General features: G+C 43.3%; 1 long non-coding RNA gene across 2 annotated transcripts; it reads right to left on the reverse strand.

The window, feature by feature from the left end:
• Positions 1 to 843: 843 nt before the first annotated feature.
• Positions 844 to 26,730, reverse strand: LOC104976051 (uncharacterized). Of its 2 annotated transcripts, XR_009493130.1 has the most exons (3): positions 17,887 to 26,730; positions 10,338 to 14,456; positions 844 to 9,951 (listed from the first exon to the last, which is right to left on the reverse strand). It is a non-coding gene; the product is annotated as an uncharacterized lncRNA (long non-coding RNA). The 2 variants fall into 2 exon arrangements; XR_009493129.1 differs by having other exon boundaries at positions 10,338 to 26,730.
• Positions 26,731 to 26,941: the final 211 nt, after the last annotated feature.

Consider the following 26,941-nt stretch of genomic DNA (forward strand, 5'->3'; position numbering starts at 1 on the left):
AGAAGCCCATGCACTCCAACTAGAGGAAACGTGCGTGCAGCAAGGAAAACCCGGCACAGCCGAAAATAAAGAAATAAATTCATATAAAAAATAATGTTTTCTACAAGCAAGGGGCTATTTTGTATTATAGATGGTGTGGCGGGATCCTACACCGTGCAAGGGGCCAGAGGTGAATTCATTATCTATGCTGCCCCCAAGTGGTGGAGGCAAGAAAATACATCCAGAATGGGGCACAGGTATTAGCGACTCCAGGGAACAGACGTTTACATACAGAATAGACAATTCCCCATCATTGTAAACAGTGCTACAATCATCTAGGTTTTATCCTCCTTATCAGAAATTAGAACACCATCCATATAATTACGAGTAACACCTTTTATGTACAAACCCTGGAAAAAATCACATTTTAACCTCCAACAAAAGGCCACAGAAAGACGTTTTAAATATTCTAAGTATTATTCAGCAAACATTTATTGAAATAAGCCATGGGCCAGGCACTGCTCTAGACTCTTGGGATAGAAAGATGAATCATACAGAACTCTTGGCTTAAGGAACCCACAGTTTTTGCCCGGGAATGAACAATCAACAAATCACTGCCCAGTGTGATGTGGACTATAACAGACAGTATAATGATCTTTTTCATATTTTCCTTCTAGGCAACAGCGATTCAACAAAATGTAAATGGAGGAGTACACGGATTCTCTCTTCCCTCCTAATATTTGGAGCAAACCTTCCATGGCTGCCTCTCCGGGCTCCTCTTCTAAGATGCAGACACCTAAGAAGCACAGTCTGCTTGTCAAATCGGTTGCCTCTTGCTTGAGATTAGCCTGAGGTCACAAGATGCAACTACTTTCACCAGATAATTTTCCCCATCTTTCATAAACTTTTAATTGTAGTCTGTGAAAAACCTTGAGGACAAAACAAACAAATGCCCCCACCCCCAAGAAAAAAACCTGCTTGCCTACTAGTCACGTTTTTAAAAACACCTATTACCTTTAACTGAATGCAGAGTTCCAAAGACTAGCAGGGAGAGAAAAGAAAGCCTGCTTAGGTGAACAATGAAAAGAAAGAGGGAAACAATAGAATGAGAAAGATGAGAGATCTCTTCAAGAAAATTAGAGATACCAAGGGAACATTTCATGCAAAGATGGGCTCGATGAAGGACAGAAATAGTATGGACCTGAAAGAAGAGGATATTAAGAAGAGGTGGTAAGAACACACGGAAGAACTGTACAAAAAAGGTTTTAATGACCTGGATAACCACAATGCTGTGATCACTCACCTAGAGCCGGACATCGTGGAATGTGAAGTCAAGTGGGCCTTAGGAAGCATTACTATGAATGAACAAAGTTAATGGAGGTGATGGAATTCCAGCTGAGCTATTTCAAATCCTAAAAGATGATGCTGTGAAAGTTCTGCACCCAATATGCCAGCAAATTTGGAAAATTCAGTAGTGGCCACAGGACTCGAAAAAGTCAGTTTTCATTCCAATCCCAAAGGGCAATGCCAACAAATGTTCAAACTACCACACATTTGCACTCACTTCACGTGCTAGCAAGGTAATGCTCAAAATCCAAGCTAGGCTTCAACAGTATGTGAACTGAGAACTTCCAGATGTACAAGCTGGATTTAGAAAAGGCAGAGGAAGCAGAGAACAAATTGCTAACATTTGTTGGATCATAGACAAAGCAAGAGAATTCCAGAAAAACATCTACTTGTACTTCACTGATGACTATACTAAAGCCTTTGATTGTGTGGATCACAACAAACTATGGAAAATTCTTCAAGAAATGGGAATACCAGACCACCTTACCTGCCTCCTGAGAAACCTGTATGCAGGTCAAGAAGCAACACTTAGAACCGGACATGGAACAACAGACTGGTTCCAAATTGGGAAAGGAGTACATCAAGGCTGTATATTGTCACTCTGCTTATATAACTTATATGCAGAGTACATCATGAGAACTGCTGGGCTGGATGAAGCACAAGCTGGAATGAAGATTGCCAGGAGAAATATCAATAACCTCAGATATGCAGATGACACCACCCTAATGGCAGAAAGTGAAGAACTAAAGAGCTTTTTGATGAAAGTGAAAGAGGAGAGTTGGCTTAAAACTCAACACTCAAAAACACTAAGATCATGGCATCCGATCCCATCACTTCATGGCAAATAGATGGAGAAACGATGGAAACAGTGACAGACTTTATTTTCTTGGGCTCCAAAATCACTGTGGACAGTGACTGCAGCCATGAAATTAAAAGATGCTTGTTCCTTGGAAGAAAAGCTATGACAAACCTAGATCAGATCAGATCAGTCGCTCAGTCGTGTCTGACTCTTTGCGACCCCATGAATCGCAGCATGCCAGACAGCGTATTAAAAAGCAGAGAGATTACTTTGCCAACAAAGGTCCATCTAGTCAGAGCTATGGCTTTTCCATTGGTCATGTATGGATGTGAGAGCTGGACCATAAAGAAGGCTGAGTGCTGAAGAATCGATGCCTTGAACTGTGGTGTTGGAGAAAACTCTTGAGAGTCCCTTGGACAGCAAAGAGATCAAATGAGTCAACTCTAAAGGAAATCAAAAAAATAAATAAATAAATAAAGGAAATCAACCCTGAATATTCATTGTAAGGACTGATGCTGAAGCTGAAGCTCCAATATTTTGGCTATCAGATGCAAAGAACTGACTCACTGGAAAAGACCCTGATGCTGGGAAAGATTAAAGGGGGGAGGAGAAGGGGGTGGCAGAGGATGAGATAGTTGGATGGCATCATCAAGTCAATGGACATCAGTTTGAGCCAACTCTGGGAGATAATGAAGGATGGGGAAGCCTGGCGTGCTACAGTCCATGGGGTCACAAAGAGTTGGACACAACTGAGCAACTGAACAACAACTGTACCTTTATCACTTTATTATGTTTCCAATATCAGTGTAGAAGCAACAAATTGTCTCTTTACAGTAATAATAGATTGACAGCATCAAACATCAGAGATATCAGAGAAGAGAAATTAACTTGCTAAGTATAAGGTTGCCAGAACCAAACAGTGGAAATGGAAAACTTTTAAAATAGGCCAAATTACAAATTAAATAGAGGACTTCCCTGGTGATTCAGTGCTTAAGACTCCATGCTTCCAACACAGGGAGTGCAGGGTCAATCCCTGGTAGGGAAATTAGGATCCCGCATGCTGCATGGTGTGAGCAAAAATAAAATAATAATAATTTTTAAAATAAACAAGATTAAAACATGTTTTTAAACATTGAGATAAACCAAATTAAATAGAAAATAGCTGGAAATATGGTAATGAAGCCAACAGGAGAAACTTGGGAAGCAGTATTAGGCAAAGAAAAGAAAATACAGTGACAGGAGCTTTGGGTGTCTTTGTCATGCAGTATGGAGTATGCAAAAGAGGCAGTATGCAGTGGTCCAAATGTATTAAAAATTTCAGTAAAAGCAAATTGAAATGTATTTATTCTTAGTAGATGAAAGGAATAATGTTTCAGATTGGACCAGCTTTGCTTTAAAACGTGGAAGCACTTTTGAGCCATTTAAGAAGAAAGAATCAGGCCAAAATTTAGGATTCATCTAATATAATTAGCACTTAATGAATAATTTAGGGGGAAATCTAACCTGAACAAATGATAGCCAGGGAATAACAAACACATTCTAAAGTATCAAAAGCGAATGATGTCTTGGTGTCGGTATTTCTGAGAAAGGACCAAAAAATGACAGTTTATATTCTTAAAGAAGATTGAAGTTGGACCACAGAGTCTACCTCCCTCAATACCTAATGAAATAAAGTATCCCAAAAGAAACAGCATAATTTTCTTGGCATAACCAACATGGAAAAGGATATAATTAATGCCAGGCTATACACTTCAGAAGGAGATGATGATTGATGAAACATAAAGGAAACTTTGACAAGGCTCTGCCAGGCGTCAAACCGACTCTCACCCACAGAATGAGACCAGAGCCACCGGACTGAAGAGGTGCGCGGCCCAGGACCACAAGACCATAAGGACTTCCGAGAATGCTCACTGCTGTCTCAAAGTGAAAAATGAAAATTAACAAAAACCTCATTGCCGTATTGTTAAAATTCCTTCAAATATTTTATAGGAACATCATATGTAAAGTGAAATATGTGATCATTTTATCATATCTAATATGGTAAAGAACAAGAGTGTCACCAAAATTGAAGACCTGACATAATCTCTAAGAGATCCTATTAATATTTTCCTTATTGAGGAGAAGGGATTGAGGCAATACCTTTATATTGTCGTGGAGTGAAAAAAAATAATTGCTCTAAAGGTCAGTGTTGAATTCACTTTTATTTCAGGGTTTTTTTTTTTTCCTATTAAATTCAAGCAAAATACAATAACTCAAAAAGGTTGTTTTTTAATCTTGCTGAATAGACTCAACAGGAGAGTGGAAATGATAGAAGATAAACGCTTAAGAACAGTGACTAGAAATTACTCAATCTGAAACACAGAGAAAATAGATTGAAAAAAAAATTAAAAGAGCTTCAAAGACCTGTGGAGCAACAAAAAAAAGTTACACTGCTTGAGTCACTGGAGTTTCAGAGGTGAGAAGAAAGAATGGGGAGCTGAAAAAAACATTTGAAGAAAGAGTGACAGAGAGACGGAAACCTATCAATTCATGGAACTGAATGAAGCGCAAATCAAAGGAATCCACACCAAGACAGTCTCAGAAGCAAACATTTGAAAGCTAAAAGCAAAGAAAAAACTCCAGAAGCCATCAGAGAAAAATGATACATTACCTATAGGGGAACACCACTTCAGATAACAGCAGATTACTCATCAGAAACCATGGAGGTTGGCAGGAAATGACACAACCTTTCTCAACAGCCAGAAGAATGGAAGAGGCTCTGTGAATTCTGTGTCCAGAGAAACTATCCTTGGGAAAGAAAAAGAAAGACATCCTCAAATGAAAGAAAACTAAGATGACGTGTCACTAGCAGACCAACCCTTAGAGAATGGTGAAGGAAAGTTGTCCAGGTGGGAAATGACAACAGAAGAAGGCTTGGGACTTCAGGAAGAAAAAAACAAACGATGGAATGGGTGAAAATAAAGGTAAATATAATAAGCTGTCCTCATGCGTTTCTGAAATCATATGTGACAGTTGAAGCAAAAATTATAACAACATTTTTTGATGCTCAATATATGTAGAAGAAATACTTGAAACGATTATATTTTAAAAGCAGGGGTAAAAAAAATATAAATGGAAGTAGGTTTTCAGTACTTCACTTGTAGTCGAACATGGATATCTATAGATTGTGATGTCACGTCTGTATGTTGTAATTCCTCAGTTCAGTTCAGTTCAGTCGCTCAGTCGTGTCCGACTCTTTGCGACCCCATGAATCGCAGCACGCCAGGCCTCCCTGTCCATCACGAACTCCCAGAGTTCACTCAGACTCACGTCCATCGAGTCAGTGATGCCATCCAGCCATCTCATCCTCTGTTGTCCCCTTCTCCTCCTGACCTCAATCCCTCCCAGCATCAGAGTCTTTTCCAATGAGTCAACTCTTTGCATGAGGTGGCTAAAGTACTGGAGTTTCAGCTTTAGCATCATTCCTTCCAAAGAAATTCCAGGGCTGATCTCCTTCAGAATGGACTGGTTGGATCTCCTTGCAGTCCAAGGGACTCTCAAGAGTCTTCTCCAACACCACAGTTCAAAAGCATCAATTCTTCAGCGCTCAGCCTTCTTCACAGTCCAACTCTCACATCCATACATGACCACTGGAAAAACCATAGCCTTGACTAGACGGACCTTTGTTGGCAAAGTAATATCTCTGCTTTTGAATATGCTATCTAGGTTGGTCATAACTTTCCTTCCAAGGAGTAAGCGTCTTTTAATTTCATGGCTGCAGTCACCATCTGCAGTGATTTTGGAGCCCCCAAAAATAAAGTCTGACACTGTTTCCACTGTTTCCCCATCTATTTCCCATGAAGTGATGGGACCAGATGCCATGATCTTCATTTTCTGAATGTTGAACTTTAAGCCAACTTTTTCACTCTCCTCTTTCACTTTCATCATGAGGCTTTTTAGTTCTTCTTCACTTTCTGCCATAAAGGTGGTGTCATCTGCATATCTGAGGTTATTGATATTTCTCCCGGCAATCTTGATTCCAGCTTGTGCTTCTTCCATTCCAGCGTTTCTCATGATGTACTCTGCATATAAGTTAAATAAGCAGGGTGACAATATACAGCCTTGATGTACTCCTTTTCCTATTTGGAACCAGTCTGTTGTTCCATGTCCAGTTCTAACTGTTGCTTCCTGACAACCATAAAGAAACCTATACAAGGAATATACTCAAAAAAGGAAAAATTAAACAAGATAAACCTTAAAAAAAAATTGCCCAATCGCCACAGAAGAAAGCAAGAAAAGAAAAACAGGAAACAAACAAAAAATAAATTATTAAATGGCAGGCTTCAGCTTAAGCATTTCAAGAATTGGCTTAAATATAAGATCTATACACATTAATTAAAGGGTAGAGATTAGCAGAATAGATTTTTTTTTTAAAGAAAAGAAAGTATGATCTAACCAGATGCTGTCTGCAAGAAACTCACTTCATACCCAACCAAACGGGTAGTTTGAAAGTAGAAAGATAAATATATGTCATGTTAACAATAATTGTAAAAGCAAGAGTGGTTCTATATTGTTAACAGAAAAAAAGAAAAGGGATGAAGGACAATATATAATGATTTTTAAAAATCCACCAAGAAGACATAGAGACACTAAACGTGTATGCACCAAAGAATAGAGTTTAAAAATTCAACTAAATGTAAAACTTTTAATCAGAATTAGCACTGGTGATATCGTTTATTCAGAATTATTTTATTATCCACTCTTCCATCATCTATTTTTCGATCTTCCTATTTATCTGTATATGGGCCCAGAGGATGAACGGCATGGTGTTTTCCTATGTTAATGATGGTTAACGCTGTGTCCTTCCACTGGCTTGGAAAGAAAGAAGGTAAAGGAAGTGAAGTCGCTCAGTCGTGTCCGACTCTTTGCGACCCCATGGACTGTAGCCCACAGGCTCCTCCGTCCATGGAATTTTCCAGGCAAGAGTACTGGAGTGGATTGCCATTTCCTTCTCCAGGCTTGGAAAGGGAAAGTACAAATGCTGTGAAGTGTTACTCATAACGTTTGAGGGGGTTTGTTTTTTCATCAAGATAACCACAGTGGTGTGGTCACTCACCTTTCACTGCTCAACTGTCATGCAGCATCTCAGGTGAAAAGGGCCTCTTGTACGGGGATTTCCCCATAGTTCTTTGTGGTGCATGTATGCAGACCCTGCATTTAGAAGCATTTAAGTACTTTGTATACCAGTGTGATGATTAAAGGAACAAATTATTGTTGTGTGTTTAGTTACTGAAGATAAGGCCACAGTGACAGTAACGAGTTCAGGACAAGTTATCTGGGAGAGTGAGACTTGATCTTTGAGAGTGGATCCCCTCTACCTCTCTGCCACGACTCATTGACCAAAAAAGTTTAGGTGGAGCAATGCAACAAGAAACAAACACCCCGGTGTGTGATCACTATCGTGTGCTGCTGATACTTGTGATGTGACTAGACCTGTCTTCCTGTTCCTAACAGATAGACTGAAAAAAAGAAAAATGTCTCCTTGGAGATTTCCCAGTCTCCCAATTGTATCAGGATGAAATTACTTAGAATTCAGGAAGCTTGGAACATGGGTTTTATTTTACTCTTTGGCAGATGTAGACCGGAGTAAGGGTCTGGCCGTTGTCCTTGTGGTCTCAGGTCAGCCTTGGGAAAACATCACCGTGCCACTCCTGATTTTATACTCGATGGGCAGTGGGTGGCTAACCCGTGTCCAGGGAGAAAAGCAGACTTGAATATCTAGAGTTATCAAATGAATGGCACTGACATCTGCTTATTGTGCGTGGGATAAGATAGAAGAGCTTAGGACTGGACAGCCACATTCACTAATGGGGCTTGATAAAACCCCTTCCAGTGACCTTTAGGCAATGTGAACACAAAGGTGAACCCAGTGTTATTTCATGATCCTCCAGATCAGTTGGTAGAGCTCTCCTTCTTGTGAATGAAATATCACACCTCAGAGCTATTGTTACAGTCCAACACAACACCACTCAACTCGTCAATTCTGCCACCTATGTCTGTTCTGTCTACGTTCGTGCCTAGAAAGGCAAGTGCTACAGATTAATATGTCATATGGGGAGAGTGCCTGTCTTTTTTAAGCTATAGATTTTATGCTTATAAGAAATAAGGGCAGGGCCAGTTTTAACACAGATCATGGCAAGTTTAATTTTCAAAATGTACTTTTGAGAGTTTACTATTCCTGTTGGGTAATAGAGGTATTGTTGGTGTTATAGGGCTTTACAAACTGTTTACACCATCCTGTAAAAAACCCACTCACTCTTTTTAAAAAAAATTTATTTGTGGTCTTGGTTGTGGCACACAGGATCTTGTCTTCCGGCGGTGAACAGGGAACGAACCTGGGCCCCCTGCATTGGGAGTGCAGTCTTAGCCACTGACCCACCAGGAAAAGTCTCCCTGCTCACTCTTAATGGACAAGGTGTTTCAAATGTTGAAATAAAATATTTTAAAATTTGCTGACAAATATTTGTATGAAAGCTGCTTCTCTCCACTCTGAAAAGATAGCAGAGTGTATATCTATAATGACAATACTTAATTTACTAGAGTATATTTATAAGGATAACATTTTGTTTGAGTGGACTGTCTGAATAATTACAAATGTCCTTTCAGGAGAAGGACGAACTGCCTTCTTTGTCTGTAAGGTTTTTCTCTTACTGTGAGCTTGAAAAATTGGGCAGTTCTGACATTCCTGTAGAGCTCCATTGGCAAAACTGTGGAGCTCATTACTCACCTCTCATTATTCACAGAATCCCTTCTTTGTCCTTTTGTGCCAAGTTGTGAGTTAAATTCGTGGGAAACGGGAGTATTTTTTTGGCAATCCCACAAGGCCATTGAGGGAGTGCCAAAGATATTTTGGGTACTTAGTCACCCTAACAGACTGCTAAGTATTACTGCCCCCCAACCCCACCCTGAATTTAGGGTTGGCAAAGAAAAGTGGTTATTTTTAAAAATCCAGGTCCAATCTGAGAACGGGGAATAGCAATCACTTGTGTTAGCGACCTAGCAATGCAATAGTCAATAGAAGGACCATCTGGACATCTGAGCTCTGTACAAGGGAGGTGCCCTTATGGTTTCATAACCACATTGGCTATGAATTACCCCAAAGCATAGCCAGTGCCATTGAAAATGTTCACAGGTTTGGGGGGGCTTTTTTAAAAGAGGAAACTATACTCACTTGAAGAGTTTCTGCTGCGTGGGCGCCCGCTGCTCAGGTTGGGGGAGGTTTTTTCTGTAGTGCTGGCTTGAGTGGGCTGGTTATTTCTGTTTTCTGTCTTCTTAGGCTGCCCCTTTCTTTGGAAGCTCTTTTATCTTTTTTTTTGTTTGTTTGTACCATTGGCCTTTCTGTGTTGCCAGCTTCTCTGTTATTCAATCCAGGATGCATGAGACAATGAGAAAACTCACTGCCACGTCACTCTCTGGGTTCTGAGGTCGTTCCCCCATCTTCCTCCTTCTCTCCCCTTTCCGAGTTTTCTATATTTGCTTTATAATATCCAGGCTTTCTAGCAGGAGGGATAGGAGGAGTGCATTGACTCTACCTTAGTCTCTGCGGTATTTTTATATCAATCAAACAAGAATTCCATTGGAATTGAGACGCAGCATACATTTCAGAGGTCTCTAGGGATGTGCAGTGAACTTCATCAGTGTTTTCTCCAGTAGAAACCCTGCATCTGAGTCATTGTTTAAAACATCAACTTTTGGGAATTTCCTGGTGGTCCAGTGATCAGGACTCTGCACTTTCACTGCCGAGGGCCTGGGTTTGATTTCTGATCGGGGAACTAAGATCCTACAAGCTGCATGGCATGGCCAAAAAAAAAAAAAACTTGTTAGGTTTATTATTCATATAATAATGACTATTTTACATAGACTTAAATGTACTCATTTTAAGACTGCACTTTGATGCATTTTGACAAATATATACACCTACGCAGCCATCACCACCATCAAGCTGGCAAATATTCTGTATTTTCTAAAACCTTCCTTCTGCCCCTTTGCAGGTTCTCTGTCCTAATCTCTGCCCCAGGGAGGTACACAGATTTTTCTCACTGAGGGCTTGGTTTTTGCCTGTTCTCATCCTTATTTAAATGGAATCTTACAGTATACGTTTTCTTGTCTGGTTTCTTGCATTCACAACGATGCTTCTAAGACTCATCCATATTGTATGTATTGGGAGTCTTACCTTTTATTGGTGAAGAGTATTCCTCAATCTCTGTATCCGTTCACCTCTTGATGGATATTTGTGTCATTTCCATTTTAGGCCCTTAGGAATAAAGGCGCTGTGAACACTGACGTACAAGCCTTTTGGTGGACATGAATTTCTGTTTCTCTTGAATAGACACCTAGCGGTTGAATGAGCGGCTCATATAGTAAGAGTGTATTTAACATTATGAAAGTGCTAAACTGATTTCACAAGTGGCTGCTCGAGTTTGCATTATCAGCAGTTGTGCACGAGAATCTGAGTACTTCACATCCTTGGGCTCTGGCCCTGGTCCCTGCCACCAGCACTGATGAGGATTCTTCCAAAGCTACTGTGGTTTCAGCCTTTGGCACTTCTTACTAAAACTAGTCCCTGCCCCCACCATCTCAGCTCTTTACATTCCCTTCACTGGAGCTAGGACAGACTCTGGGATCTTCCCTTGCACAGACCCAGAACCCACTCCTCCCATTTAACTTTGGAGGTCTGGATTTTTGACTCCAAGAAGTCTTTCTCATAGCCAAATCCACATGTTTTTCAGCACAAAGGAGTCCTTCTTTAAGGGAAAACGATTATTTCCAGGTGTCCTTGAGAAGCTTAGCCTGAAAGAGATGTAAAAATCATTTGGGGCTTTCCTGGTGGCTCAGGGATAAAGAATCTGCCTGCCAATGCAGCAGACACGGGTTCAATCCCTGATCCAGGAAGATCCCACATGCAGTGGAGCAGCTAAGACCTTGCACCACAACTATTGAGCCTGTGCTCTAGAGCCCGGGAGCTGCAACTACCGAGCGCACCTGCCGCAACTACTGAAGCCTGTGTGCCCTAGAGCCTGTGCTCTGCAACAAGAGAAGCCACTGCAATGAGAAGCCCAGGCTCCACAACGAGAGAAAGCCTGCATGCAGCAGTGAAGACCCAGCACAGCTGAAAATAATCAATGAATAAAATAAAATAAAAACCATTTGGAGGTGTACCAGCAGACCAATCAAGTTTCAGTTATCTGGATAGGAGGTAATGAGCAGGATCAATTTGTGCTATTTCCATCCTAGTAGATGTTGAAAGGAGAAGGCGATGGCACCCCACTTCAGTCCTCTTGCCTGGAAAATCCCATGGATGGAGGAGCCTGGTGGGCTGCAGTCCATGGGGTTGCAAAGAGTCGGACATGACTGAGCGACTTCACTTTTCACTTTTCACTTTCATGCATTGGAGAAGGAAATGGCAACCCACTCCAGTGTTCTTGCCTGGAGAATCCCAGGGACGGCGGAGCCTGGTGGGCTGCCGTCTGTGGGGTCGCACAGAGTCAGACACGACTGAAGCGACTTAGCAGCAGCAGCAGCAGACCTTGAAAGATCAGCAAGTTACTTACTTTCAAAATGTGGCTTGTCCCATGGAGCCTATTAATATTAACACAAAATTGTTATTTCATTGCAAATTTGGGGAAAAAAGGTTTTATGCAAAAGAAATAGTCCTCCATTAATTCCATTTCAATCAATTTGAAAATAATTTTTATTATCTCTTGGACTCTTGTGGTGTCTAAGGTGGTTTCAATTCTCTATAGTGGTAGTCATCAGGACATTAAATTTTATTTGGAAAATGCCTCAGCCTCCCCTACACTGGCTGGTAGTTTTTCCATTTTCTGGTGTTCATCTATTTATTAGACCACCTGCAGGAATCTTATTCAACTGGTGGCTCAGATGGTAAAGCACCTGCCCGCAATGCGGGAGACCCAGGTTCCATCCCTGGGTTGGGAAGATCCTCTGGAGAAGGAAATGGAAACCCACTCCAGTCCTCTTGCCTGGAAAATTCCATGGTCGGAGGAGCCTGGTCGGCTACAGTCCATGGGGTTGAAAAGAGTCGGACACGACTGAGTGACTTCACTTAAACGACTTCACTTCCGTCGATAGCCAAGGCAACCAGTCTGTGGACATTTTGGTCAAGACATCACTGCATGAGGCCCGGAGCAGGGGACCAGGTGAATTTAATCCTGTCTGAGCATTAGTTTCCCCATGTTTAGCTTGAGAGTATTTTAAAAAGTACATCTCATGACCTGAATTCCTGTGGATGTACATTACAACCTCAAGATGTCTGCAGAACAGAATGGAAGGTGTCTGAGATGGTACTAGAGGCTTTCTCCAGGGCAAAATATTTCCCAAAAGGACAATATTCTTTCCAGGTGTGGTATCTGGGATTTTTTTTTTTTTTTTTTTTGCTGTGATTCTGTAGAATACAGCAATTTCACAAGAAGAAAAATCACCTGGTGAACTTCCAAGTGAATCAAAGCTGATTCACAAGGTGTCTACCAAGTGTTACTTAAGTCCGGGCTCAGCCTTGGCCCTGACTTGGAGCTGGGCGTGACCGAGCAGGCACAGGAGGTAGAATTCCTGCCCCTTGAGGTCCATGCACTGTGTCATTCTCACCCTTTGAGTGTGGATGAGACCTCGGAATGTGGTGGGATTTCACTCCTGTCAGGCTAGGTCACGTGGCAGAAGGGAAGGGATCTCGCAAATGCATTAATAACCAAGGCCTCTAACTGGTTGCCTGTAAATGAATCAAAAAGGGAGATAATCCTGGCTGAGCCCCACCTGAGCAAGTGTGAACACCTTGCAAGGGGGCCTGGGCCTTCTTTGGAAAGAGGAGATACTTGAACTGAGATATCTTCCTCCTGGCCAGGAAGGAAACAGAATGTCATGAACTGCCTCTAAAGAGGCTCTCGTGGCAGGGACTGCAGGGTGGCTCGTAGTTGTCTGAGGGTGGTGTCCAGCTGACATTCAGCCAGAAAACAGATGTAAGGGACTGAGTTCTGCCCATAACGTTTATGTGGCTGGCATAGCCCACTAGCATCTTGATTTCAGCCTGGTTGGCCCCTGATCTGAGGTCGTCGTGCCACTGTGCCTGGACTCCAGACCACAGAAACTGTGCAAGAATAAATACGGGCTGTTTTAAGATGCTGTGGTGCTGGTTTAGTCGCCAAGTCATGTCCTACTCTTGTGATCCTATGGACTGTAGCCCACCAGGCTCCTCTGTCCATAGGATTTCCTAGGCAAAATACTGGAGTGGGTTACCATTTCCTTCTCCAGGGGATTTTCCCTACCCAGGGATCAAACATGCATCTCTCATGTCTCCTGCATTGCCAGGTGAGTTCTTTACCACCAGGGCCACCTGGGAAGTTGGTGTGTGGTAAGATGCTGAGTGTGTGGTAAATAGTTTCACATCAGTAGAAAATGACTTCAGCAGGTTCCAGACATTATTCACATGCCCCCAGCTTTCTGCAAAGCTGTTTTCACCTTGAAGTCACAGTACTGGCACAGACCTTGCCTATACGCAGTAGGGCAGTGATCCAACCTATTGTGAGCACTAGGAATCTGAGGCAAGCCATGGAGGGTCCCATAGGAAATAAATGAGCCTTGATGTAAGACAGCACTGATTGCTTATGGGCTCCTAAGCTGCGTTCTTTTTAAAAAATTATTATTTATTTTGCTGGATCGGGTCTTAGTTGCAGAACTTGGGATCTTCCCTTAGGGACTGTCCAGTTGTGGCGTGTGGGCTCAGTAGTGAGAGTGCATGGGCTTACTTGCTCCGCAGCATGTGAGATCCTAGTTCCTTGACCAGGAATTTAACCCTCTTCCCCTGCATTGTAAGGTGAATTCTCAACCACTGGACCACCGAAGGAGTCCCCTAAGTTGTGTGCTTTATGTGTATCCGCTCTAATCTTCCCACCCACACTGCAAGGATGCTGTATGGTTATAATTATTTTCTGACTGAGGAAACTGAGGTTCGCAGAGGTGAACTAAGATGGCCAAAGCCATGTTGTTAATGAGCAGAGATATTAAGCTCCGTGGCTGGATCTTGCTGACCCCAAAGCCGGTGAACTTTCAGCTGTTTTACAATGCTGCTTCCTGTTTCTCACCTCCACTTTGAGTTCCTAAGAGCCACAGCGTCATTTGGCTCCCCAAGTGCCCCACTCTGTGGCACGCTCACGCAGTTACTCCTTGCTTGGAGCCCAGACTTGTGGGTTTTCTTGCTCACATCTGTTTGCTGCCACCCACGTGCAACACCATGACTGATGCTCCTGACTTCAGTCCCTCAGCTCGAGCAGCTATCTGTGTCCTAAAGTAACAGAAAGAAGAATGCAGCTGGATAGAAACTCAAAAAGGAACGTTAGAAAAGAAAATTATGGTGTTTAAAATGTGTTGCCAAGAGACTTCAAAAAACCAGGGTACACAATCCCAGGACAGGGATCTGCCCATTTTCAACCAAATTTGACTCTCCAACTCTGTAGGGTTCCTCCTCTATTCTGAGACTTGTTGCCCCTCCTTTAAGTTGGCTTCTTTAAAAAAAAATTTTTTTTTTTGTATTTATTTGTTTTTGACTGTGCTGGGTCTTTGTTGCTGTGTGGACTTTTCTCTAGCTGTGGTCAGCGGGGGCTACTCTCTAGCTGCAGTGTGCAGGCTTCTCATTTTGGTGGCTTCTCTTGTTGCAGAGCACAGGCTACAGGGTGCATGGGTTTCACGAGCTGCAGCATGAGGGTTCAGTAGTTATGGCTTCCAGGCTCTAGAGCACAGGCTCAATAGTTGAGGCACGTGGCTTAGTTGCTCCATGGCATGTGGGATCTTCCTGGATCAGGGACTGAACCCGTGTCTGCTGCAGTGGCAGGCAGAATCTTTGCCCCTGAGTAAGGTGGCTTCTTCAAGTGATGTGCTGAAGTATAGTTGTGGGTCCTTTTGAGGGCAGGTTCTGGAAAAGTGAGCCTCTGATATATTTATTCAGATTGTTCATAGGGATCTGAGATCCTGTATTCATCTGCTCTTCCCTCCAGCTAACGTCCCCCCACTCAGCCAATAAGAGATTCTTTCCTATCTTCCACACTTTGGCCAAATCCACATACACATGCTAATTTGGTATCTCGGGAGAAATGGAATGTTTCCTGCCATTATCAGTAAACAGAGGATGTCAGAGTCATCAGCCATTTCAGCCACCGTGGATGGTGAGCCAGTGAGCCCTGAGGAGCTCAGGAAGCAAAGAATACCTGCCATCTAGCAGCCATCAGACTGCAGCCGCTCCCCATGGTGAGCCCTGAGGAAACTCAGGTGTGAAAACACTGGATACTAGCCCCAGGTGCACATCAGGGGAACGATGTCAGTGAGCCCAGACTCCTGCATCTTCCCATACATGGAAAACCACTAAACTCCTTAACTTGAGATATCCGGTTTTCTTTAATTAACAATAATCTTTTGATGATTGGACTGCCTGCCTTTTGTTACAAAACTCCTCTGTAACCTGGCTTCCCTCCTCTTCTCCATGGGACATTTCTCTAAGGGTCTCTTGAGATGCTGTCTCCAAGGCTTGAAGTCTTAAAAAATCCCACTGAATCAAGCGTAACTCTCAGCTTCAAGGTTATGAATGTTTAAGTCCACACTCACAAGGGCAAAGCTGTCAGTATCAGGGGCCCGGTGTTTCCTCAACCTTTACGGATGCAGACTCTCTGCTAGACGTCAGCGAATGCTTTGGCTCATGTTTTTAACTTGGTGTCCTTTGGAGAATTAAGTTGTTGATGGGACAGTAGAAAGAACAAAGACTTGGGAGGCAGTAATCCAAATTCACGTTCAGGCGCTACCGGCTGCAGGCTGGGTGACCTTAGGCCAGCTGTTCAACATCTTTTCCGTTATGAAATTTCAACCTCAGTTACAAAACGGAGATGATAATACTATTTCATGATTCTCATGAGAATTGAGGGAGATGAAGTTTGAAAAGAGCTTGGCATAGAGATTCTGCCTAAGAGTTACTACTAAGCACTTGTGACAAAACCCTCATCCTCACTTCCTTTCACTCTGTCGCCACCTCCTACTCCCACACGGTTCATTTAGCTTTTAGACACAGGTCTTTGTGGCCCCCAAGGAGACGGCACATTAAGTTCTTGTGTTTTGCCACTTAACAGCTGAAGGCCAGGTGTGACACAGAAAGACAAGGTAATCTGCCTCTTCCCTCTCGGCCCTTCCCCACAACTGGACCAGTGTCCTCCAAGCTGGGGAAGAGGGGGAAGAGGGGAAAGAGTCGGGATGATACACTGCTGAGGGCCTCTGGGAAGGAGCCCTGCTCTCCAGCCACTTGGATTTGGCGTTCTGCAAATTAGAACAGACTGGCGCGCCATTTCCTGGTTGGATCCCTGAAGGAGAAGCCACCCCCTCAACCCAGCACCCTCCCCATCACGGTCACTGTAGAAAAGGCTTAAGCAGGTGGGCTGGGGGCAACCTCCCGGATACCCTGCTGCCCCCACAAGGCTCAGGAAACAGCATGATAATCTTCCTCTGTGGTGAAGACACAATGGACCTTGATGGGTGATGGGTAGAAGCAGAAAGGTGGTGGTGGTTTAGTCGCTAAATCATGTCAGACTCTTGCAATCCTATGGACTGTAGCCCGCCAGGCTCCTCTGTCTGTGGGATTTCCCAAGCAAGAATACTGGAGTGGGTTGCCATTTCCTCCTCCAGGGGATCTTCACAACCCACGGATTGAACCCACATCTCTTGCAGGCGGTCTTTGGCATGACAGGCAGATCTTTTTACTGACTGAGCCACCTGGGAAGCCCAGCAGTAGAATATGCCCCACTAAAAACATACCTCTATGGCACAGGATTATTTTGAGAAACTACAGACAGACAAGAAGCTCTGAAAACAAAGGAGAAGTTAGTCTTTTGCAAGAGAAATGTACATTTGCCAAGGAAATTTCCACTTGTACCGTTGTCTCCCTCTCTGGACCAAGAAGAAAAGGATAATCCTAGGTCACAGGGGACCTACCTATCCATGGAGGAGACAGCCTGAAATCCATAGAACAAAGCTTACCCTGTCTACCTCGCTCTTCCTGGTAACGGCCCCATAACCAGCCTCCCCTTGCTTGTCTAAGAAAGACAAGATTATTTAAGCCCGTGGTTTAGACCACAACTGGGGAGTTACTCAGTTTTGCTGGGTGTCTCCCATGTACACATATAAACTCCTCTTTTTTTTTTTTTTTTCTCTTCTGAATCTGTCTCTTATTTACAGGGCCTCAGCCAAGAACTTAAAAGAGTAGAGGGAAAATTGTTTTTCCTCTGCTTTAAGGACGGGGATGAGTGGAACAGGAGAAGGCAGAATGGCTGCAGAGCAAACGATAAGAGCAGAAACTCCATGGGAATGCAGATACCCTGATGGGTGCCTGAGAAGGGGAGGGGCGGGGAGGGGGCCAGCCCAATGGGGAATGACATGCATCTCAGCAGGACCCACGGGGCACCTGTGACAAGGGAAGAGCAAATGTCCCCAACCCCCTCTTCCGTCCATGACAGGGTGCTTCACGAACTCCTAGGCAGGGAGGGAGCCCCAAGTTGGCTGGGTTAACTCTGAATGGGTCAGGTTTGTCCCAAACACTAGCAAGCAGAATGGAGGTTCAAGTAACCTGACTTATTAACAGAATGATAAAGCTAGTTCATGTATTGGGACCCTTAAAATGGAGGGCACCCCAGTGAGCCCACCCATGTCACAGATCTAAAGCTACATCAGCCTGCACTTACCAGAAGCACCTGTCCAGGAAACCACTCACGATCCTCCAGCTCAGCTTTGGCTAGCACACCTTACCCTGGAAAGCAGGACCTGCGAGTCTTAGAAGGAAATCCCCAACCTCCTACCCAGTCACGCTCTGGTTCCACGTTGCCATTTCTAACTCTGTAAAACTCCCTCTTGTCCAAAATCTCTCAAGAAGAGGGTTTCACAGCTGGCAAGATGCTCCTTGAATAAGGGACAGCAAACTCATTACTAAATCATTTTCATTTTGTTATCTAATGAGAATGTTACGAAAGGGAACAGAATATGACACTCCAAAATATGCCACTCTGACATGCGGGTTGTTTTGGCCTGAAGGCAGTGAAGACACAGCAGACCTTGAAAGCTCTATGAGTCTCCCTTAACTGCCTAAAAGAATTTAGATAAAGGACTGGTAGCAGAAAAAGTTATTACCAGAGATAACTTTTTTTTAAGACAGTAATTTAGGGTTCTACTGGGGTCATAGTCCAACCTGTGTTTCTTTTTAGGATTAATGCATTTTAATTTTCGGCTGTGCTGGGTCTTTGTTACTGCACATGAACTTTCTCTAGTTGTAGTGAGGGGGGCTACTCTCTAGTTGCGGGGCACAAAGGCTTGTCATTGCAGTGACTTCTCTTGTTGCGGGGCATAGGCTTAGAGTGCTTGTGGCACACGGGCTCAGTAGTTGCGGCTCCCAGGTTCTAAAACACGAGCTCAGTAGTTGTGGCTGCAGACTTACTTGCTCTGTGGCATGTGGGATCCTTCTGGACCAGGGATCAAATCTGTGTCCTCTGCATTGGCAAGCGGATTTGTAACCATTAGGCCATCAGGGAAGCCTCAAAGATAGCTTTTATATCAGAAAGACTTATCTGCAAAGCAAGGCAAACATTTGTTTACCAAACATTTTTTTTTCTTCTCATCTGCCTGTGATTTGTCCTCCTCTCTTTTGAAGCCCCAGACCCCCTACTCCCTTCTCTTTAGTTCAGGATGATAGGTAAGTCTCACTGAGAATAGAAGGGACACAAACTTGAGCACTGTAAGGAATGATAAGTCAAGAAAGAAGTTCTATTGACCTTTCCAATGACAGCAAAATGATGGATATGTGGAATAACCTGCCATGGTTCTCTATAGCTTTAATCTGTCAGAAACTTTTCCGTCGTTATTTTTTAAAAAAATACAATGAATTAAAAAAAATATTTAGTTCTATTTATTTATTAATATGGCTGTGTCATGTGTTAGCTGCGGCATGTGGATCCCTGACCAGCGATTGAACACGGGGCCCCTGCGTTGGGAGCGCTGAGTCCCAGCCACTGGACCACCAGGGAAGTCTCCATCATTGTTAAATGTTCTCATGTCACTCCTACTGGAAGGAATATAGTTGACCTCATTTTAGAGCAAGAGAAACTGGAGTTCAGACTGGGGAAGAGACAGCTAGTAAGAAGATTCCAGAATAAGTACAACTTGAACAGTATGAAACCAACCAACAGAGGAAGTGTGCCCGTGGGAGGTGAAGTGGGGATGGGGGAATTCTGAGTTGAAATGAACTGTGACTGTATTTAGTGAAAAACATTTCTTAGTCTTGGTTTACCTGTAAGTTTCACATGCTGAAAAAATGGGTTGCCCAACAACCATAGGACCTTCAAAGACAATGCAGATGTCAACTCAGGATTTCTAAGAATTTACTTGATGAGATTCGAAAGTATGCTCCTCTCCAGCTAAGCAAGTTGATAGCAATGCAGTGGTTTCAAGGGACTTTTACATCGAGGGTTGAACACAGAGTAGATGCCCTTAAAGCTCATAGATAAACTTTCACAGTAAGCTGCTGTCAGTGACTTGATGACTTTTGAGAAGAAATTTGTGAAGAGAATTTGTAACATTTTTAGCAGTTAACTTTAAGGATGTGAATGTATTACAGTAGCTCTATTTTCATCACGCATGGCATGTGGGATCTTAGTTACCTGACCAGGGATCAAACCTGTGCCCCTTGCATCGGAAGCCTGGAATCTTAACCACTGGTCAGCCAGGGAAGTCCCTAGCTTATCTTTTTATGTTCTTGGATCAGCCAAAGCACCCTTTTGGTTAAACTATTTCAGCCTTTTAATTCTGTTCTATGCTTGAGGGCATGTGGGAGGATGGGAGAAAGCAGGGATAAATCCAATTCTGATTTTGTATGGTTTTGTACTTGTATGAGAAATTCAAATGAAATATAAAGAATATGCAATTGCTTTGAACATCAGAGAGATATACCCAGAAGGTTCATAATAAATTTCTCACATGAAGATTTTTTGAAAAAAAAAAAAATTTGTTTAGAAGCTACCAAATTGATCAATAGGGATAAAGTACTGAAACTAAAATACACAGATGGAATCTGTCCTCCATGGACAGACTTAATATTTAAATCATTTAATTTTGTATCAGCCTGGGTTGGGTCAACAGATGATGATAAATCAGACCTAGAGTTGATACACACAAGCCAGACAAATCTGGTTGGTTTCTCACTGCGAGGTCCCAACTGGTAGCTGGGGACAGAGAGCCAGGAGGGCTGGAAGGGGAGTAGGGGATGGAGAGGACAGGGTGGGGTGTGGATGCAGAAGATTTTGGTATCCAGACTGCCTCCATCACTCACCCCCACAGGAATCCAACTCGTTCTCACAGATTTACAAATAATTGAAACTCTCAACAGGCACCACTTGCAAATTTGATTGCTCAGTCTGTTCCCTCTGAATTTGCATCAGCAACAGGAGCTCTGGAGGGAAATGTTCAAAACAGAGGCCCAGCAGCATTGTCTGGAAAGAGGGAACTGCTATTTCTGCCTGGTACTTTTGACAATATTAGGTTCCGATTAAAAACTGAAAGCAAAAATATGCGTATTTTAAGGTTTTGAGCAGAATTTTCAGTTATTTTTCTGAGCTGTAAAAATGAGTAGGCACCTTGAAAAATGTGAGAGTATGTCCCGTCTGATTTTGGGGATCAAGGAGGAAATGGGAAATTCATAAAATGTTCTTTTATGAATAATGTTGATAACAGGTGGTAGTTCTAAAAGTGTTATTTGGCAAAAACAAAAGATGGGTTTTTAAAAAATTCCCTAATATGAAAGGTTTGTAAACATGACTACATTGTATCGCATTATCTTGTTACTGTACTCCTACACATGGAATGGGCTTCCCTAGTGGGAAAGATGGCAAAGAATCTGCCTGCAGTGCAGGAGACTCGGGCTTGATCCCTGGGTTGGGAAAATCCCCTGAAGAAGGAAATAGCAACTGACTTCAGTAGTCTTGCCTGGGGAATCCCATGGACAGAGAAGACTGGTGGACTACAATCCATGGAGTCAGCAAAGAGTTGGACACAACTGATCGACTAACACACACACACACACACACACACACACACACACACACACACACGGAGTCTCATTTCAGCACATCATTGCCGGTAGGGAGGAGGGCACATCCAACATTCTCAGCCCTTAGATCCACAACCTCATTTCCAAAATGGTCCTTCATTCTACTTCACTGTTTAACTCAACCAGTCACACCTTTTCCACGATCAAACGTGCCTCACCTCCCATCCATACTCTGACTACAATCAGCAATCATTTCTTTTTCTTAATATATATACATTTTATCAAAGTATAGTTGACTTACAATGTTTCAGGTGCACAGCAAGGTGATTCAGTTATACATTTATACATATATTATTTTTCAGATTATTTTCCATTATAGGTTTTTATAAGATATTGACTGTAGTTCCCTGCGCTATAAGCCTTTGTTGCTTGTTGCATATCTTTTTTTAAAAAAAAATTGTTGAAGATAGCTTTTGGTTCTTTCTTTTTACAAATGATTCATTTTGATTGGGCTAGGTCTTTGTTGCTGTGCACGGGCTTTCTCTAGTTGCGGCAAGCTGGGGCTGCTCTCTAGTCGCAGTGCCCCGGCTTCTCACTGTGGTGGCTTCTCTTGTTGAGGAGCGCAGGCTCCAGGGGCACAGGTGTCAGCATTTGCAGCATGCAGGCTCAGTAGTCGTGGAGCACAGGCTTAGTTGGTCCGCAGCATGGGGGATCTTCCCAGACCAGGGATCGAACGCATGTCCCCTGCATTGCAAGGTGGATTCTTAAGCACTGGACCACCAGGGAAGCCCTATTAGCCATCCTTTAGTCTTATTTTTTTTCACTATTGTATGATGAGGGTTCTTCAAATTCATCAAGACCTCCAGGCCATGGACCACTTGTCTTATTCCCTAAAATTACCCCCTTTCTGTATTCACCGTCCTATCTATCCAGCCCAGCTTCCATGGTCCGTCAGATGAGTAACTGATCTTTCAGTCTTCTGAAATCTGTGACTTCTCTTTTTTTGCCATGCCACACGGCACATGGGATCTTAGTTCCCTGACTAGGGATCAAACCCATGCCCCTTGCAGTTGACCCTTGGGGTCTTGACCACCAGGCAAGTCCCACTACTCTTTTTTTTGATTTTGGGCAAATTTCCAAAGTTGGATGAAGCCAACTAATGCCAATACCAAAGCAGCTGAATGTTCCCAGATAAAACCCCACAATGGGGCAAGTTGGTTCCACTGTGATTTCAACTGGGCCCTAAATGCTGCCCAGAAATCTCACTAAACCTCTCTGGTTTATCCACTCTCTAGCTCTTGACAGTGATGGTTTCAAACCTTCCTTATTCTTCTAACCCTTTGAACAGCTAACTTTGAGTAGAGTCCTTGTCTTCTACTTCTTAAAAAATATAAGAGAACTTCCTGCCACAAAACTGACAAGCCTAGCTTTATTCACACCCAGCTTTTCATATTTCCTCCTGTTAAGAAAAAAAAAAAGGCTTCTTCTCTGGATCCCCACAATTATGTTAATTTAAATTGATTTAAATTAACATAATTGCTAAAGCTGAAACTCCAGTACTTTGGCCACCTCATGTGAAGAGTTGACTCATTGGAAAAGACTCTGATGCTGGGAGGGATTGGGGGCAGGAGGAGAAGGGGACGACAGAGGATGAGATGGCTGGATGGCATCACTGACTCGATGGATGTGAGTCTGAGTGAACTCTGGGAGTTGGTGATGGACAGGGAGGCCTGGTGTGCTGCGATTCATGAGGTTGCAAAGAGTCGGACACGACTGAGCAACTGAAGTGAACTGAACTGAAATTGATTTAATTCTCTCTCATTTCTTAGGAATCCTACACGGTCAGTTACTTCTTCCTCCAGTATTTTCAGTCTTTATCCTGACTTGATTCTTGCCATCAGCATTTAAACATGTTCAGTCTTGCACACATTTCAACTTCCTATTCCCCACCCTGCCCTTCCTTCGAAGCCAATTTCTCAAGTTTTCTATACTGCTAATTTCCATTTCCTCACTTGGCACTTCCCTGTCAATCCTCTCCAAGCTGGCTTCTGCCTCAATATTCGCACAGACTCCCTTTTGTTGGGGCTTCCCTGGTGGCTCAGATGGTAAAGAATCTGCCTGCAACGCTGGACACCCAGGTTCGATCCCTGGGTCAGGAAGATCCCCTGGAGAAGGAAATGGCAACCCACTCCAGTATTCTTGCCTGGGGAATTCCATGGACAGAGGAGCCTGGCAGGCTATAGTCCATGGGGTCACAGAGTCAGACATGACTGAGCGACTAACACGCACATACCCTTTGTCAGGATCACTTATAACCCCCCGTCGGGAATCCAATGCGTATTTCAAATGCTCCTTTCCTTGCCATTTTCAGTAGTGTGTTCCCAGCTGGCCACTGCCAAGCAGCTTCTTCCCCTGGCCTTCTCACCCTCTACTCCCGCTTTCCCATCTTCAGCTCTGGGAGTCCTTTCCAGTGTCCTTTCCTAGGTCCCTGGGCGTTGGAGTCTCTTCCCTTTGCACGGGTACTCTCTCCCTCGGTGGGATCTGAGAAGTAGCATCCTCAAGGTCGTGCACTGCGCCGCCTCCCCACGCCAACCTCACCTGTTCTTCTGCTTATTCGCCCCATCCACAACAGGCTCCTCCATGCTCCTTAAACCTGCCAGGCAGAAGAGAGTCTGGGGACTTCCCTGGTGGTCCAGTGGTTAAGAATCTGCTTCCCAGTGTGGGGATTTCGATTCCTGGTCAGGGAACTAAGATCCCACCCAGGAACAAAGATTCCACATGCCACAGGGTAACTGAGACCTAACACAGCCAGGTTGACTTTTAAAAAATTAACGAGTCTTTGGAAATATTTCAGTAAAATCAGTGAATCAGCTTTCAATACTTTGGCCAAACATTCTTCCCTCTTGGGGAACTGTATATGAGGGTGTTTAGGTCCCCAAGCTGACATTTAAGTCACTTAAAACCAAAGCATAAGAGGTAGATCAGACATTGGCTCTTTAGCTCAAACGTGCTACTTAAAGCTTTTGCACCAACTTTAAATTTGGAAAAACATTTTCTTGGGAGTGAGGTGCTTGCTTTTTCTGAACATCTCTAAACATATCAGTTCCTCAGTTCTTTTCATTAACAATGTGGCAGATGGTAGATGTTCTGGGCACAAAAATCCTTTGGTAGATATTTGTTGGCCTGCCTCATCATGTGATAGTTTATTATAATCATATTGCAAAGGGTAAGGATGGAACACCTAGAGAATAAGTTAGAAAATACATAGGAATTGTCTAGATTCCTCTTTGAGCTATAAAAAATTGATGCTGAGACTTTAGGCTCAAGTTCTAATATCAAGTGTGTTATGACTTCTCAACGTGTATGTACAGATGCTGAGTCAAAGAAGAAAATAAACAAGCTGTACAAAATCCTGGAATGTGGCTATTGCACAGTTATGATGCCCTCTCCACCCCTACCCCCTGTACTGATCCACGTTCTCATTCCTGAAATAGTTTTGTGCCATTCCCACCTATTCTTAGTTTATTCCCATTTTTTGAAACCAGGAAATATATTGACATGTTCAAAACTGTAAGAATTGATGCTTTTGAACTGTGATGCTGGAGTAGACTCTTGAGAGTCCCTTGGACAGCAAGGAGATCAAGCCAGTCAATCCTAAAGGAAATCAACCTTGAATATTCATTGGAAAGATTGATGCTGAAGCTGAAATTCCAATATTTTTGGCCACCTGATATGAAGAGCTGATTCAATGGAAAAGGCCCTGATGCTGAGAAAGATTGAAGGCAGGAGAAGGGGGTGACAGAGGATGAGATGGTTGGATGGCATCACTGACTCAATGGACATGAGTTTGAGCAAACTCTGGGAGATAGTGAAGGACAGGGAAGCCTGGCGTGCTGCAGTCCATGGGGTAGCAAAGAGTCAGACACACCTTAATGACTGAACAACAACAAAAATGTCAAAATGATATAGAAAAGGAAACAGGTGAGAAACCTCACTTCCGCCCCTGCCCCCATCCACCACTTTCATTTGTATTAGTTTCCTTTATCCTTCTGGTGCTACTTTATGCATAGTCTTTTTAAGAATTTTTAAAATTTTATATTGGAGTATAGCCAATTAAAAATGTGATAGTTTCAAGTGGACAGCAAAGGGTGGATCAGCCATTCATATACATGTATCCATATTCTCCTCCAAAATCCCCTTCCATCCCTGCGGCCACATAACAGAGCGGATTCCCTGTGCTATAAAGTAGGTCCTTGTTGGTTATCCGTTTTAAGTACAGCAGTGTGTACATGTCCACTCAAAACTACCTATCTCTTCCCCCGACCTTTCCCCTCAGGCAACTCAAAGTTGGTTCTCTAAGTCTGTTTTTATTTGTAAATATGCTCACTGTATCATTTCTTTTTAGGTTCCGCGTATTCGGGATGTCACTCACAATTTCTGTTTCTCTTACTTCACTCAGCATGACAATCTCTAGGTCTATCCATATTGCTGCAAATGGCATTTCACTTTTTAACAGCCGAGTAATATTCCACTGTGTGTGTGTGTACATTATACATCTTCTTTATCCATTCCTCACTTTATGCATATTCTTATACCCTCCCACCCCTATTCTTCTTTTATACTAACTACACCCCACTGTCTATAGTGTTCTGTGTTTTGTTCTTTCCCACCTCCTCATGCATGCTGATCCTTGCCTACCAGTTTAAGAGGATTCTCCTCATTCTGTTTTATAGCAAATTGTGTTCCACTGTGTGGATATATCTTTTTTACAGTTGGGTTGCTGCCATTTTGTACCATTAAAACAATGCTGCGATGAAGAATTGTGTATATACTTTTATACGTGGACAGGTTAGTTTGAATTTCAAGACCTGCACTTGCTACTTCAAGAGTAAATGATTGGACAGCTATTGCTGGATTCTACCCCCAACATTTTGCACTCTTACCAGCGGGAGAATACATTTCCCCACAGCTCAGCCAACATAGTGTTATCAAACTTGAGGATTTTTGTCACTCTCACAGGCGATGAATGATACCTTAGTTTAATTTGCATTTCTCTTATTAAGATGATAAACCTCTTCCTCTGAGGTTTAAAGGATATTTGGTCTTTCTTTTTCTGTGAACTGTCCGTTCACTGCCCTTGGTTCATTTTTCTATCAGGTTCTTGGTCTTTTTCTTTTTAGTCTTTTTGGTTTAGCAGAGATTAGGAAGGGCTCAGGGCTTCCCTGGTGGCTCAGTGGTAAAGCATCGGCCTGCCAATTCAGGAGATGCGGGTTTGATCCCTGGGTCGGTGGGGAAGATTCCCCAGAGAAGGAAATGGCAATGCACTCCAGTGTTCTTGCCTAGGAAATCCCACTGACAGAGGAGCCTGGTGGGCCATCGCCCATAGGATTGCAAAACAGGTGGACATGACTTAGTCACTGCTGCTGCTGCTAAGTCGCTTCAGTCATGTCCGACTCCGTGCGATCCCATTGATGGCAGCCCACGAGGCCCTCCCCCCCCCCCCCCCCCCCCCGTCCCTGGGATTCTCCAGGCAAGAACACTGGAGTGGGTTGCCATTTCCTTCTCCAATGCATGAAAGTGAAAAGTGAAAGTGAAGTCGCTCAGTTGTGTCTGACTCTTTGAGACCCCATGGACTGCAGCCTGCCAGGCTCCTCCATCCATGGGATTTTTCCAGGCAAGAGTACTGGAGTGGGGTGCCATCGCCT

The sequence above is a fragment of the Bos taurus genome, chromosome 27 (assembly GCF_002263795.3).
Source record: "Bos taurus isolate L1 Dominette 01449 registration number 42190680 breed Hereford chromosome 27, ARS-UCD2.0, whole genome shotgun sequence".
Classification (NCBI taxonomy): domain Eukaryota; kingdom Metazoa; phylum Chordata; class Mammalia; order Artiodactyla; family Bovidae; genus Bos; species Bos taurus.